The sequence below is a fragment of the Leucopleurus acutus genome (assembly GCF_964270905.1).
Source record: "Leucopleurus acutus genome assembly, chromosome: 12".
Taxonomy (NCBI): Eukaryota; Metazoa; Chordata; class Mammalia; order Artiodactyla; family Delphinidae; genus Leucopleurus; species Leucopleurus acutus.
This window is the reverse complement of record NC_139154.1, coordinates 7985279-8000590: the sequence shown is the minus strand read 5'-3', so window position 1 is coordinate 8000590 and position 15312 is coordinate 7985279.

Here is a 15312-nt window from a genome sequence, read left to right as displayed (position 1 = left end):
ACAAAACTGTTCTCAAAAGATGGTATAGAAGCAAGGAGCCAAGTTTCCTCTCCTACACTAAAATCAATGGGAGGAAAGAGAATTAGACATGGCCCAGAGAGCAAAACTTAATAGAGGAAACAAGAGAGTAATATACAAAAAGATACCACATAGTTCATAGCAATTACCAAAAGAATGACTATCAATAGAGAGTGCTGGAAAGTTGCTGAACAAGGAAGTTAGCCCTCCAAGAAAGGGAGATTTCAGTAGAGAAAAGGAAAAACCCAGATCTTAGTGCACCCACAATCAAGAGCGATGTGTAACAACATACCTATTTATATTAAATTCAAATTTTAATAAAAGCTAAACTTTACTAAGTATTTACTAAAGTTGGCTTCTCATGTTAAGCACTTAATGTGCACTATTTCCCTTAATTCTCATAATCACTTTATGAGGTCAAATGAATTCATGCTCATTTTAAATATGTGCGATATTTAAAGTGGCTTAATAACTGAGCTTATAATTGTCAAAGAACTCATGTGTAGATCTTTATTACTCCAACTGGATGGTCCTGACCATTGCACTGTTCTTTATTTGCCATGTTCAACTTATTTGGTATCAATTTGAAAATACAGCACACTAACATATATTCAAATTTCTTCAATTCATTTATGAATGAATTATGAGTGGGAGCATTTATAAGATCCTGTTATGCCCTGAGTTTGTGTTCTGACTCCATCTTACAATAGCTCTTTGAACATGAATAGATCATTAATTTTTTGAGAATCTCTGATTCCTCATTTATATATAACAGAGATAAAATAGAATTTAAATATTAATTGCCTTGGCAATCTTACAATGTCATTTTGTCTACTGAACTAGGTATTATGTAGAAATGTAGACAATAAAATAAATTATATGTATATACAGTACATACATATGTATATACATATATAGTCATTATTACTGGAAAAGTTTTGACAGTCCACATGGAAAGAATAAAACATTAAAAAGATAAGGATTAGCTTATAAATGAAATGTTCATGATGTAATTCATGAACCTACCAAGCAAGTAGGAGCATTCAAAGAGAAATATTTGGAAACTTATCTGGAAATGTTGAACTATAATAAAGCAAAACACTAGTGCCAGACAGAGTATTTCAAAAACAAATTCACCTTCCAATGGCCAGAGATAAAAACAAATTTCACCAGCTTCAATTCCCCTGACATTATTGTCACGTGTCCAGTGTTCTACTGTATCTAATACTTTGCAAAAAAAAAAAAAGGCTAAGTATTCTATTTTTATTAGTGCAATGAATACTCCACTATTGCTGCCTCAGTTTCCTGAATCAAAATGATCATGACAACTTTCCAGCTGATGTATGAGTAAATGTTTGTGTAGCCTAAGGTGATGATGGACAGGATCCTTCAAATTTAAAGCAATGTCTGGAAGATGTTCATTATAGAGGACAAAAAAAGACAGAACAAACTATAAACCACAGTCAATATTAGAATTATACTAAAAATGTTTACAGGTTATATATTGAGAATAACAGATCCATCCTCATAAATGCAGATGCATTTCCTTTTATATTAATGGATCTGTAAGTGAATGCTATAAAACACAATTGGAATACTGCAAAACTGCAGAAGTATCAATTTAGGTGATCTATAGTACAGAGAAAATGGAAGCTACAATGTCCAAGTTTTTGTCATGTTAATTAACCTAACTCCCTATTTCACACAGTCAATAAAAATTCAAGCTAATTTCCCAAATCTGTGTAGGACGTGAGAGTAATCAATGTTCACAGTCCAGTTGTGAGTTAGGATGATCCAACGTTGAGGTTAACTGACAAGAAGGTAAGAGAGACTAAATCTATATGCCTTTCATCACAAATAAGTGCTACCTGAGCCAATAATAATAGGTCAATGAATCACTAGCTAGGTTTAAAATGTTTACTGTCAATAGAACTTGCAAGTACTCAAATAAAAGTCCAAATAGCTTTCTAAATTATTGTATTAATGCATCAGTAAGTAGTTTTTGAGTATCTACCATCTGTCCAAAATTGTGTTGCTGTTAGCTCCTGTCTTGTTTCCTCTTCAGTAATTGCTCAAATCTACACATTCACCTTTATCCCCAAGCAACATACATGTTCCAAATCTATTCTAGTTTGAAAGTCAAAGCCAAAGAGAGCAGTGTGGTTGTCAGTAGCCTCAAGTGTGCTCATCATTAGAATTAGTCCCAATGATTGTAAACCTATCTGTTCCCAATGAGTGATCCCAAAGCACTTGTAATGTCCCGGCTAAAGCTTTCCCATATAACCTACTCTTATCTACTCCATTACACAAACATTGTAGACCAATTGACTCTGTTTAGATTTAAGTTTCACTACCTCTAACTCACATTTTCGGAACAACTGGAGCACGTGGGTGTTCCCATGACATTTTGCTGATCTCTTGCTAATGCAGTGAGCTGAACCCTATTTCCCATAAGACACACATTCCTCTCTTAGTCATTGTCAAGATGAGGCCTAGATTACACCAATTGTCTGAAACCAGAATGAGAAGATTTAACCTTTATATTCCTCTGGCTTGGTACAGGAAAATTATCCTAAATCATATGCTGATGGGAACCTAGAAAGTCATCTATCATTATCTTTTCATTAAAGATAATAACCTGACACTCACTGTCACTGTGATCTTGGATGAAGTGGAAGATTGCCAAGACTCATTACTAGGATAGTCACACTGCAAAGCTCATGTTAATTCTTCTTTCCCATGAAAGTCTGACAGCAAAGGAGTAATACATAGGTAAAATGGACCCAGATTATGGACAGCCCTGAAAACCATGCAGAAGAGTTTGCAATTTATTTGATACGTTGTTTCCCTGAGTAGGAAAAATCCAAGTCAAAGTAGAATTTTAGTCTAGTGACCATGCACTAATTTCTTCACAAAATAGCTAGTTTTTACTTATGTCTGATGTAACTTTTAGTAGTGCTACATTTCAATGTCAAGAGATTTCCTATTTGAACAAAAAATTATTGTCCCCCTGTATTTTATGGAGTTGATAAAGCGAGGTTGTTTAGATTAATGGGCAAAGTATCCATTGTCTATAATGCCTTTGAGACTATCATTGACCAAAGAGTAATATTTTGTTCAGTATTCTTTACCTACCACCTCTTGATCAAGCAAACATGCTCTTTGTTCACATATCTCTTCAATCATCCTGCTTCTGCCTAGGATAGTTTTTGTCCTGTGTGGATAAAAATAGAATGACTTCTTAGGTCTGATTTACCTGGGGGTTAATATTTTTAATTACTTACCATATTTTCTCAAAATATCATTTTTCCATAATAACTTAACTTTTTTATTATTGAAACTTGATTTTTTAAATATGCTACATTTATTTTGTTTTCTGGACACCCAGGTTCTAGAATCCAAAAAAAAAAAAAAAAAAGGATACATCTGTACCTATCTCCCCATGAAGTTGCAGATATAATTAGCCATCTAAATCTTTAAACACTTGCTAGGAAAGGTGGGGATGTGTACTCAGATATCCAACCCTCTCTTTAAAATTCAGACTTAAATCCTGATAATTTACAAATTCCTATATCAGCTCTGAAGACTCTGAAAAGTACAACATAAATCTCTTCTAGATATAAAGCTACATTCTCCCATACCATCACAAAATAACCTCTCATGAGAGGCAGCAGTAACCCCTAAAAGAAGTGGGACAGAAAAACTCATAGAGATATGTAGAGAATCTTAATTGAACTTTACCTGTTTACTCTATCTTGATAACATCTAAACGTATCAGGGAAGTGCAGGTGTATACTTGAAGCAGTGAACAATGGCACTAAGAAATAGACTGGGTTTATTCATAGAATATCCCTGGCACAAAGGTGATTTAAATACAAGACAGATACTTATAGTTTGTCTTGGTAAAGGGCCTCATCTAACATAGAGGAAAACATGGTGCAGGGAAACATCTGATTGAGATAGTCAGAGTCTATCATTCTATGCACAAGATTATGAACAATCAAGAATACCACGATAAAATCAAGAGGAAATAAACTAGATACATATATGTACAGATACCAATCTTTATCAGACATTCTTTTTTTAAAGGGAGAGTACCTCAGAAAAAAATGGCTTATGAAAAAACATCAATAAGAAAGATAAAACATCAATTTAAAATGCTAAGAAAAAGTATAATTTAAAATTATTTACTATACAAATAAAATAATATTTTGGGAATCATACTTTGTGTTTCCACATAATTCAAATAGATTCTATGAAGTAAAATATATTTTTAAAAAATGACAAAGGGTTAAATATAAAACTAAAAAATATATATAAAATAATGATAATTAAGATATTGGACATCAAGCAATAAAGAACAGTGACTCCTGAGACAGGAAAAAAATGAATTGAGCCCTACAGTGACTCAACTTTATGGGAAATACATGCAGAACCCACTGTATCCCTCTGTTGAGGAGATGAAGCTTGAAGTTTGGGGAAGCCATGGAGGCTAATGTACACAGAACAGACTAGCAGAAACAACAGAGCTACATGAAGAGGGAGTTACATGTATCTGCATAGCTCTTGTACCTTCCTGAACATGTAATCATAACTTTTTATGTTCTTTCTATTAATTCTATCATTTTTCACTCACTTTTGATTTATTGATTGTTTTTTTTCTTGTTACGAATCGTCTTATCATGATTCTTTGCATTTCTGGTAATTTCTGATTTTATGACAGAAATTAATTTTATCTTTTTGGATAAATCCTTATATTCCTGTAAATACTTTTGAACTTTGTTTTTTTGACACAGAAATTTATGTAGAAGCCATTTGATACTTTCAGGCCTTGCTTTTAGGTTTGCTAGATGGAACCAGAACTTCATTAATCTAGGTTTAATTTTTTTTCCTACTCGTGAGGTTAAGACCACTCTACTCAACATGATTCTCCCTGAAATATGATAGTCTGAGTCTGGGTAGTGATTACAACTGCTGTTCTTGGTATTGTCTAATTTCTGGGCACTGTTCTAGCCAATACGTTGAGGTGGTTCTTTCCCCTATTCTCAGATTCATGCACTTACCAGTACTTAATTAAATTCTCTATGAGATTATCAGATTGGATTAAAGAAAACCCAAGACCCATATATGTTGCCTGAAAAAGTCATTTAAGTATAAAGACACAAATAAAGGTGAAAGGTTAGAAAAAGAGACCATGCTAACGCTGGAAACAAAGAAAGCTGGAGTAGATATATTCATACTAGATTAAGGAGACTTCAGAGCAAAGTCTTTAATGAGGAATAAAGAGGATCATTTCATAATAACAAAGAGGTCAATTTATAAAGATTGTATAACAAAAATGTGTATGCACCTAATAGGAGAGTTTTAAAGTACCTGAAGCATAGAACTGCAAGGAAAAATATGTAGTAGACAAATCCTCAAACATATTTAGGGATTTCAATATTTCTGTTTCTGTACAAGCAGAGATAGAAAACCAAATAAAGATATAGAAGACTTGAACAACATGATTAGCCAATGTTGACCAATCCATATTTATAGAATAGTCCAAACAAGGACAGCAGCAGAATATACATCTTTTCCCAGTGCACATGGAGCCTTCACAAAGATGGGTCATATTTTGGGTTATAAAAATTTGTTCAATAAATTTAAAGGAGTCAAACAATACAAAGTATGCTCCCTTATTACAATGGAATTGAAGTAAAAATCAATAACAAAAAATGCAGAGAATTCCCAAATATTTGGAAACTAAGTAACACAATTCTAAATAATCAACTTGTTAAACGTGAAATCAAAAGTGAAATTTAAGAAGTATTTGAAATGAGATACAAAATGAAAGTACAACATTTTAAAAGTCACAGATTCAGCTAGAACAGTACTTCATGAGAAATTTATAGAACTAAGTTCTGTATTAGAAAAGAAGATGATCTCAATCAAAAGCTTTAGCTTCCACATTAAGAAAGTAGGAAAACAAACTATTAAACTATAAAGAGACTTAAAGTAAAAGAAAACCAAAATCAGATAAATCAAAATAAAGAAAACAAATAAAGATCACACAGGAAATAAGCAAAATAGAGAACAAGCAAGAGAGGGAAGGAAACAGATCACAATGAAGTACCACTACACATTTATTAGGATGTTTAAAATATAGAAAACTTACTTATACCAAGTATTTTTTATCCACTTTTTAAAAGTAAATTTATTTACTTATTTATTTATTTACTTTTGGCTGTGTTTGGCTGTTGCTGTACATGGGCTTTCTCTAGTTGTAGCGAAGGGGGTTACTCTTCATTGTGGTGTATGGATTTCTCATTACAGTGGCTTCTCTTGTTGTGGAACATGGGCTCTAGGCATATGGGCTTCAGTAGATGTGGCACACAGGCTCAGTAGTTGTGGCTCTGGGACTCTAGAGCCCAGGCTCAGTACTTGTGGTGTATGGGCTTAGTTGCTCCATGGCATGTGGGATCTTCCCAGACCAGGGCTTGAACCCGTGTCCCCTGCATTGGCAGGTGGATTCTTAACCACTGAACCACCAGGGAAGCCTTATAACAAGTATTGTCAAGTGTGTGGATCAACTCAAAATTTCATAGACTGCTGATAAGAATGCAAAATGATGCCACCATGTTGGAGAACAATTGGCAGTTTATGAAAATGTTAAACAAACACCAATCATATAACTCAGCTAGTCCACTCCTAGGTATTTACTCAAGAGAAATAAAGCATATGTTTACATAGTATTCTACATGAATATTTATAGCAGCTTTATTTACAGTAGCCAAATACAAGAATCAACCCAGATGTCCTTTAAGGAGTGACTGGATAAACTAATCATTGTATATCCATACAATAGAATACTACTCAATAATAACAATAAAAAATAATAAGGTATCAATCCATCCAACAACACAAATGAATAAGTATGTTGAATAAAAAAATAAGCTAATGAAACCCTTTAAAAAACAGAAAAGTATACATGTTGTATGAATCATTTATATAAAAAATTCTAGAAAAACAAGCTAGGCTATAATGAGAACAATTAGATTTATAAGTGCCTATGAATGAAGGAAGGGAAGGAGTTCTGGGGGAGTATGAGATTAGGAAGGGACATCAGGACAATTTGGGATTGATGAACATCTCCATTCTCTTACTGCAGTGTTGCTTAGTGAATGCATATGTATGCCAAAATGTATCAAATTGTATATTTTAATGTGTGCAATTTATTGTATTTCAATTTTACTTCAATAAAGCTCTGTGTGTGTGTTTGTGTGTGTTTAAGGAACTGGTTGATAAACAAGAAGAAAAAAATAAGTGGGATGAGATAAGAAAGATGTTAAGAAAAATAATATTTCAAAAGCAAAATTAAAAATAACATTAGAAATAATAAAAGGCAGACAAAAATGAATGAACTTTAATAATTTATTTAGGGATAAATTTGAGAACATATAAAAAAATCCTGATGGGATGTCAGCAAGATGACAGAATAGGAAGCTCCAGACCCTTTTAACCCTCATAGAGACATTAACTAAACAGCAATACATGGACTAATTTTGTTTCTGAGAAACCCAGAAATCAGTTAAGAGGATCTTATATCCAAGGTGAGTGCAAAACCAGCCACATTAAAAAGTATGGAAATTTGTGGCACTCACTACCATAGTTGCCTTCCCCAGCTCAGTGTGTTGTGATCAGGAGAAATGTCTCAGTTCCCAGCTTCTTTCTGGGGAGGGAAAGACAATATTAACACATACATCCAAGGTTCATACATTTTGAAGGGCTGCCCAAGGGACTGCTTTCTACCCTGCCTGAATCTCATGCTGAGAGGAAATGTCACTAGGATGGGGACCACTGAGAACAAAGGTTGTGGTTTGGAGGAGCATGCACTAACAGGCAATAGTCCCTTCCTCCAGCTCAGTATGGAACAAGTGGGAGAAAAACCACTAGTGTATTCTCTCTGAAAAGAAAATGATCTGATGTGCATATCCAATATTTAGGCTTTTTGGGTGGCCTGCCTGAGGGACCAGTCTTTCTGTCTTGCCTGAGTTAGAGCACTGACAGTGTCCCACATATTGTAAAACTGGAGAGGCTGCTGAGGAGAAAAGGAAGTTGGGCAGTTTGCAGCAGTCCAGAGAACCTGCAGCACTGCATACAGACACTAGAGGAATCAAGAGGTTATGAAATCCTAAAAAAAAGAAAGAGGCAACCTTCTCTAATAGTAAATTTACCCACACAATCCCAGAGAAGATTCATCCACTGAAAATGTTTGAGAGGTCCCAGCATCTCTAGGTGGGCTGATTGGTGAAGGTCTTTCCCTGAATGTGGCCAGTCTATAAAGACTGGGAGTGGAAGCTATTTTTTCAAATGTGTGGATTCTAACACAAAGTTACAAAGCACATGAAGAAATACAGAAACATGGCCCAATCAAAGGAACAAAATAACTCTCTAAAACCAACCCTAAAGAAATGGAGGTATATGAATTACCATAAAAAAAGGTCAAAATAACCAACACAAAGATGATTGACATGCTGAGCAAAGCAGTGAACAAAATGAGAATATTAACAAAGAAATAGAAAACATAAAAAATAATGAAACAGAAATTTTGGTGCTAGAAAATACAATAACTGAACTGATAAATTCACTAGAGGAGTTTAACAACAGACTAGATCAAGCAGAAGACAGAATCAGTAAATTTGAAAACAGATCACCCGAAATTATCCAGTCAGAACAGCAAAAAGCAAGAAAAAGAGTTAAGGAAGCCTAAGTGACACCATCAAATAGGCCAATATTATGCACATTATGATAATCTCAGAAGAAGAGAAAAATGGGCAGAAAGCTTATTTGAAGAAGCAATTGCCAAAAACTTTCCAAATCTGGAAGAAGGAAATGTATATTCAGATCCAAAGAGCCTGGTGGACCCTAACTAATATAAAATCAAAGAAGTCCAAACAGTCACATTACAATCAAATTGTCAAAAGTCAAAAACAAAGAGAGAATTTTCAAAGAAGTAAAAGAAAAATCACATATAAGAGAGCTCCCAATGGACTATCAGTAGACTTCTCAGAAGAAACCTTGCAGGCCAGAAGCGAATGGGATAATTAAAACAGAAGAACAAAAGAGAAAAAAAAAAAGAAAGAAAAGCTGCCAACCAAGTGTAATATAACTCGCAAAATTATTCCTTAAAATGAAAGAGAAATAAAGACTTTCATAAATTAACAAGAGAAAAAAAACTAAGAGAGTTCATCACCAATAGACTTGTATCACAAGAAATGAAACAGGGAGTTTTTCAAGTTGAAACAAAAGAAGTCTAGATAGTCCTGTGAAAATATGTGAAAGTACAAAGCTAACTGGAAAAGGAAAATATATAGACAAATACAGAATACTGTAATGTACTGTAATGGTAGTATACAAATCCTTTAATTCTGATAATGATATTAAAAGACAAAAGGCTTTTTAATGTAACTATAAAATATATTAATGCATAAACCATATAAAAAGATGTATTTTGTGACATCAAAAACATAAAGTGTATAGGAAGAAAATTAAAAGTATAGAGTTTTGTATGCTATTGAAGCTATCAGCTTAAAATAGATTGTTATAATTATAAGATGTTTTATGTAAGCCTCATGGTAACCACACAAAATACCTACAGAAGATACTGAAAAGAAAATGAAAATGGAATAAAAACATGTCATTACAAAAACACAAAGGGAGATAGAAAGTAAGAGAGGGTCAAAAAGCTACAAGATCAGACAGAAAGCCATTAACAAAGAGTCAGCAGTAATGCCGTCTTTACTGGTAATTACTTTAAATTAAATGATTAAACTTCCTAACAAAAAGATATAGAGTGGCTGAATGAATGAAGTAAAACAAGATCATACTATATACTCTCTATAAGAGACTCACTTTAGATGAAAGAACACACATATGTTGAAGTGAACAAATGAAAATAAAATATTCCATGCAAATAGTAACCAAAAGAGTGCAAGGGTGGTCGTTTATGTTAGACAAGGTAGATTTTAAGTAAAAAACTGTTCGAAGAGACAAAGTAGTATATTGTACAACAATAAAAAGAGTCAATTACCTGGAAGACATTGCATACTTAATTTAACAGCAAAAATAGAATTATACACTATGACCAAGTGAGATTTACCTTGGGATTCAAGGATGTTACAACATTTTAAAATTAATGTGATAAACTACATTAACAAAACAAAGGATAAAAATCACATGCTCATCTAAATGGATGCAGAAAAGCATTTGACAAAATTAATACATGTTCATGATAAAAACACCAGGAATAGAAAGAAATTATTTCAACATTATAAAAGTCAAATGGAAAGCACACAATGAACATACTCAGTGGTGAAAAACTAAAAGCTTTTTTCTTCTAACATCAGTAACGAGGTAAGGATGCCCACTCCAGACACTTCTATTCAGCATAGTATTGGAAGTCAGAGCTAGAGCAATTAATCAAGAGAAAGAAATAAAAGTCACCTAAACCAAAAAGAAAGAAGTAAAATTATCTCTATTTGCATATGACATGATATTATATGTAGAAAACCTTGAAGATTATACATATACACACACACTAATTTATTAGAACAAATAAACAAAGTCGGCAGAATTGCAGGATACAAATCAGCACCTAAAATAAGTTGTATTTTTGTACATTAACAATGAATAATCTGAGAGTAATGGAGACTATAATCTCATTCATAATAGCATCAAAAAAATAATAAAATACTTAGGAAAGAACTTAGGAATAAACCAAGGAGGTAAAAGACTTGTTGGCTAAAAACTACAAAACATGAGAAAAATAAAGATACAAATAAATGGAAAGACATCTTAGTTCATTGATTAGAAGATTAATATTGTTAAAATGGCTAAACTACTCCAAACGATCTACAGATTGAATGCAATCCCTATCAAAATTTCAGGGATATTTTTTGTTAAAATAGGAAAACACATCCTAAAATTCATAGGAAACAACAAAAAATCTTGAAGAGCCAAAACAATCTTGAGACATAATAATTTTGCACACCTGACTTCAAAATATATCACTAAGCTACAGTGATCAAAACAATATGATGCTGGTATAAGACCAATGGAACAAGGCAGAGAGCCCAGAAATAAACCCATGAGTATACAGTCAAGTAATCTTTGGCAAGGGAGCTGAGAATAAGCAATTGGGATAAGGATAGTCTTCTTAACCAATGGTGTTAGGAAAACTGGAAAACTATATGAATAAGAATGAAATTGAATTCTTACTTAATGCCATACACAAAAATCAACCTAAAATGTATTAAAGACTTTAAAACTCCTAGTAGAAAACATAGAGGAAAACTTCATGACATTAATTTTGAGAATGATTTCTTGGATATGTCACTAAAATCATAGGGAACAGCAGCAAAAATAGACAAGTGAGACTACAGCAAACTAAGTAGCTTCTGTGCAGCAAAGGAAAAAATCAAAAGAGCAAAAAGACAATCTAAAGAATGGGTTAAAATATTTGTAAACCATATATTAGATAAAGGGTTAATATCAAATTATGTAAATAAATTGTTCAACTCAATAGCAAATTAAATAAATTGATTTTAAAAATTGACAAAGAATTTAAGTAGACACATATACAAATGTCAATGGGTATATGAAAATGTGTTCAACATAACTAATCATCATATAATAAGGTCTGAACATTGCTGTCCCCCTAAAATTCCTTTGTTAAGATCTCAACTCCCAATGTGATGGTATTAGGAGGTGAGGTCTTTGGTATATGACTAGGTCATGAGAGTGGAGCCCACAAGAATGGAATTAGTACCCTTATAAAAGAGGTCCCAGAGAGCTAGCTCCCTCTTCTAATATGGAGACACAGCAAGAAGTCAGTAGTCTACACTCAAAAGAGGGCCTTCACCAGAACCAGACCATGCTGATGCCCTAATTTTGAACTTCCAGCTTCTACAACTGTGAGAAAAAAAATTCTGTTGTTTATAAGCCACTCATTCTGTGGTATTTTGTGATAGCATTCCAAAGAGACTAAGACATCATGTAAATACCATTCTAAACCACACATCTGTTAGAATGAGCTTTATCAAAAGACATAAAATAAGTCTTGACAAGAATTTAGAAAAATTGGAACCCTTGTGTACTACCATTGGTGGAAACATAAAGTGGTGTTGCCACTAAGGAAAACAGTTTGAAGCTTCCTCAAAAAAATTAAAAAATAGAACTACCATATAATCAGCAATCTCACTTCTGGTACATATCCAGAAGATTAGAAAATAGGATCCTGAAGAGATGTTTGTACTGTCATGTTCATTGTAGCATTATTCACAATAGTCAAGAGGTGAAAACAACCTAAGTGTCCAATAACAGGTGGATGGATAAAGAAAACGTGGCATATACATACAAAGACATGTTATTCATCTTGAAAAAGAAGTAAATACTATCATACCCTACAACATGAATGAATCTTGAGGACGTTATGCTAAATGAAATAAACCTGTCATATAAGGACAAATAATGCATAATTCCAATTATATGAGGTATCTAAAGTAGTCAAACTCATAGAAGCAGAACATAAAATGGTGGTTATCAGGGTTTGGGGGAGGGGAAAATGGGAAGATGTCATTTGATGAGTATAGAGTTTCAGTCGTGAAAGATGAAAATTTCATAGATCTGTTGTAAAACAACATATATATAGTTAACAATAATGTACTGTACTCTTAAAAATTTAAGAGGGTTGATTTTATGTTATGGAGGGTTTTTTTTTCCTTTTACCACAATACAAAAAATGCTGATGAAGACTACAATTCATTCAGAAAAACAAAGATACAACATTTGAAGAGTTGGTCTTAGAAATTGAGAAGAAAATAAAAGAATTTGAAGCAATATCTAAATTTAAATTATAAGAAATCATTTATTGGCCAAAGAAAGGTTTAAATTCATAGATCAAGAATTTTAATAGATTAATAGAATAAAGATAAAAGACACATAGTGATAAAATTAATCACTGTATTATTGATATAAAAATTAAACCTAATAAGAATTCAGAGTTAAAAGGGGAAAACGGATACTTTTTGTAAAGGAACAAAAATCAGAATAATTTAGACTTCTCTTCTGCCTCCCTAAATACCAGAAAATAATGGATATAATCTTGAGCACATGGAAATTAATGTGATCCACAAAATAATAAACCCAATCCACAAAAGCAAAAGAGTAAGTCCCAGCATGACAGCTGTGCAAAAGGCTTAGAAATCATTTAGGCCTGATTGAGGTTAAAAGACATGGGCCTTCTGGATAAAAATATAAGCATACCACAAAGGTTTCTTTCTTATTTTTCCTACACAACTGGTCGGAAATTATTGTACTAAAATTCAAATCTAACCACATTGTTCTTCCTATCCCACAGTATTCAAGAGTTACCCATTACCTTCAAAAGAAACTTTAAGAATGATATACAAACTTAAACCCTGAATACATTTGCAGCCTTACCACTTCCCTGTTATATTTTCTTAATTTTTAGCAATATTAGTATGCTTGCATGTCCCTAGCTGAATCATGTTCTTCCTATTCTTTGTATTTTGGTCCTGTTCTTTCTGAATTGAGTATCTTCCACATTTGTCTACTTTAAGCTTCACTTCAATGGCTTGTTTATCTTATAAAATGTTTACTAATAGTGTCTGCCTTAGTTAAATATTGCATTTTGTGCTCATCCTCTATTATCCCATATTAAAAAATTATTTTTCTTACAGCACCACTAATATGGTGTTGTGATAATTTATTTTATTGTCTACTATTAGAGATATAAACACCTGAGGAGTAAGTCTTGTCCATCATTATTTTCCTAGAACATGTAATGAATGCAGAATATCTGTGTATGTGCATGTGTATATGTGTTTGTATGTATTTTTATTAAATATTTGTTGGATAAACCAATGAATAAAATTAAAAATTGTGCCTGCCTAACACCATACACAAAAATAACTTCAAAATGGATTAAAGACCTAAATATAAAGCCAGACACTATAAAACTCTTAGAGGAAAACATAGGCAGAACACTCTATGACATAAATCACAAGATCCTTTTTGACCCACTTCCTAGAGAAATGGAAATAAAAACAAAAATAAACAAATGGGACCTAATGAAACTTAAAAGCTTTTGCACAACAAAGGAAAACATAAACAAGAAGAAAAGACAATCCTCACAATGGGAGAAAACATTTGCAAATGAAGCAACTGTCTAACAAAGGATTATTCTCCAAAATTTACAAGCAGCTCATGCAGCTCAATATCAATAAAACAAAGAAACAAATCCAAACGTGGGTAGAAGACCTAAACATGCATTTTCCCAAAGAAGATATACAAATTGCCAATAAACATATGAAAGTATGTTCAACATCACTAATCATTAGAGAAATGCAAATCAAAATTAAAATGAGGTATCACCTCACAGCAGTCAGAATGGCCATCATCAAAAAATGTACAAACAATAAATGCTGGAGAGGGTGTGGAGAAAAGGGAACCCTCTTGCACTGTTGGTGGGAATGTAAATTGATATAGCCACTACGGAGAACAGTTTGGAGGTTCCTTATAAAACTACCATAAAACACAGCAATCCCACTATTGGACATATACCCTGAGAAAACCATAAATCAAAAAGTGCCATCTACTACAATGCTCATTGCAGCTCTATTTACAATAGCCAGGACATGAATGCAATGTAAGTGTCCATCGACAGAAGAATGGATAAAGAAGATGTGGTACATATATACAATGGAATATAACTCAGCCATAAAAAGAACCGAAATTGAGTTATTTGTAGTGAGGTGGATGGACCTAGAGTCTGTCATACAAAGTGAAGTAAGTCAGAAAGAGAAAAACAAATATCTTATGCTAACACATTTATATGGTATTTTTTTTTTAAAAAAGGGGGGCTTCTGAAGAACCTAGAGGTAGGACAGGAATAAAGGTGTGGAAGTAGAGAATGGACTTAAGGACATGGGGAGGGGGAAGGGTAAGCTGAGACGAAGGGAGAGAGTAGCATGGACTTATATACACTACTAGATGTGAAAAAGATAGCTAGTGGGAAGGTACCACATAGCACAGGGAGATCAGCTCGGTGCTTTGTGTTGACCTAGAGGGATGGGATAGGGACGGTGGGAGCGAGAGGCAAGAGGGAGGAGATATAAGGATATATGTGTATGTACAGATAATTCACTTTGCTGTAAAGCAGAAACTAACACAGAATTGTAAAGCAATTATACTCCAGTAAAGACGTTAAAAAAAACAAAAAAATAAATAAAT